The sequence below is a fragment of the Danio rerio genome, chromosome 20 (assembly GCF_052040795.2).
Source record: "Danio rerio strain M-AB ecotype USA chromosome 20, GRCz13ab, whole genome shotgun sequence".
Lineage (NCBI taxonomy): Eukaryota > Metazoa > Chordata > Actinopteri > Cypriniformes > Danionidae > Danio > Danio rerio.
In genome coordinates, this window is record NC_141040.1 from 43743487 (window position 1) to 43745545 (window position 2059).

Sequence of the window (2059 nt, forward strand, 5' to 3'; positions counted from 1 at the left end):
CAACAACTTATTACCTAAATACATCATAGGATGTAACAATGGTGTCATTCTAAACAATGTAAAAAAAACCTTAGTTAGCCATTTTTTCAGATTATTTGCTGTATAAAAACATGTAAAGTAGCATTATCAAGAACCACTGAGCAATGGCAAATTCAGCTTTTAAAGGTACAAAAGCATCAAGCAATTTAATGTGACATTTGAGGCTTAGGAAAAGGAATTAATCATTGACTTTGGAAAGCAAAATGAGCATGGCATGAATCTCTTACGAATTACTGTTTAACATGACAATGAATTGAGAAAACCTACTTGATCCAATGCTGTGATCCTATTAAATGTTTTAGGTCCAATATTGGTAATAATATACATTAATGACATGTGTAAGATATCAGAGTTGTTTAAGTTTATTTTATTTGCGAATGATACAAGTATCTTTTGTTCTGGGGGTAATTTACCAAAACTTATGGAGTTGATTAAAACAGAAATGAATTAATTGAAATTATGGTTTAACCATTTAAATGTAAGTAAAACAAAGATTATGTTATTTGGGAAATTAAAAAGCAGTCATAATATAGATTTACAAATTGATAATGAAGTTATAAAAAGAATATATGCAATTAAGTCTCTTGGTGTTGTATTGGACCAAAAAATTAGTTGGAAACCGTAAATAAATAACGTGATATCAAAATTAGAGAAAACTGTAGCAATAGTGTATAAAGCAAGATTTATCCTGGACAATAAATCAATGTATGTATTATATAACACACTATTGTGTTGAAATTCAGGGGGATACATATAATCTTGTATTACATGTAAACTTACCATCGTTATGTACAATGCAGAAACAAATACTTAGACTAATAGAAAATGTGGGGTATTTGGAGCATACAGAGCCTTTATTTATTAAATTGAAGATACTTGAGTTCAATAATTTGGTTCAATTTAAAACAGCACAATTTATGTTTAAAGCTAGGAGTAAATTACTTCAGATGTTTTGAAGAAAATCAAGGGGGATATAATCTGAGAGAAAAACTAAATCTAAGGAGGTTGAAAACAAGAACAACTTTGTAAAAGTTTGTGTATGTCTGTACATGGTGTGAAAATATAGAACAGTCTGGAACAGATTCTCGACCAATGTCAGTTTGGTTGATTGATTGATTAAAAAAATTAATTTTAAAAGTTGTATAAATTTATATTATTAAAGAAAGATAATGATGAATAGAGGTGAAGAATAAAATGAGGGAGGGATGATGACATTTCATTTTAACAGCTGTTTACAATACTATGTATTTTTGTATGTATGTTAGAAAATGTAAATGTACAAATGGAATCAAACATATATTATGTCAAAGATGCCAAAAGAATAAAACATGCCTCATGTAAAGCTCATATGTCTCATGTAAAAATAAGAGATAAGTAAAAAAAGAAACTAGTTTAATAAATAGACAAATGATGTGTGTGATAATGGGGCGGGGAAAATATTAAGCTTGTTCTTCATTCCTCTCCATTTCGGCCATGTTGAAATGTATATTTGTTTAAAAAATTGTTTTATGTATGATTTTTCTGTTCGAAAAAAATAAATCAAATCAAATCAATTCTGCAGATACCTAATACAAACAAATAAATAAAGATCATCAGGTTGGCTGCTGATGAATAAATGACAGGGCATTGGTTTATTTACAGTACCACGAATATCATTCCTTTACCTGCATTCTTGCCACATTGTCCAAATTGAAGTATTTGGATGCCTTCATTGATGATTCTAACACCTTCACAATGGTCTGTAGCATCTGCCTCTTCGTATATGATGAGATGGTTTCCCAGGCTGGTGTTGCACATCAAAGTTAGGGCTTCATCATGTTCAACAAAAGACGTCAGAACTAGAAAAAACAAAACAAAGACAATTAATAACGGAATAATTTATATATATATATATATATATATATACAAACAAGCCAGTGGCGAGGAAAAAACTTCACCAATTGGCGAAAGTGAAGAATTAAAAAAACTTTTCAGAGAAACCAGGCTCAGTTGGGCACGACCATTTCTCCTCTGGCCAAAC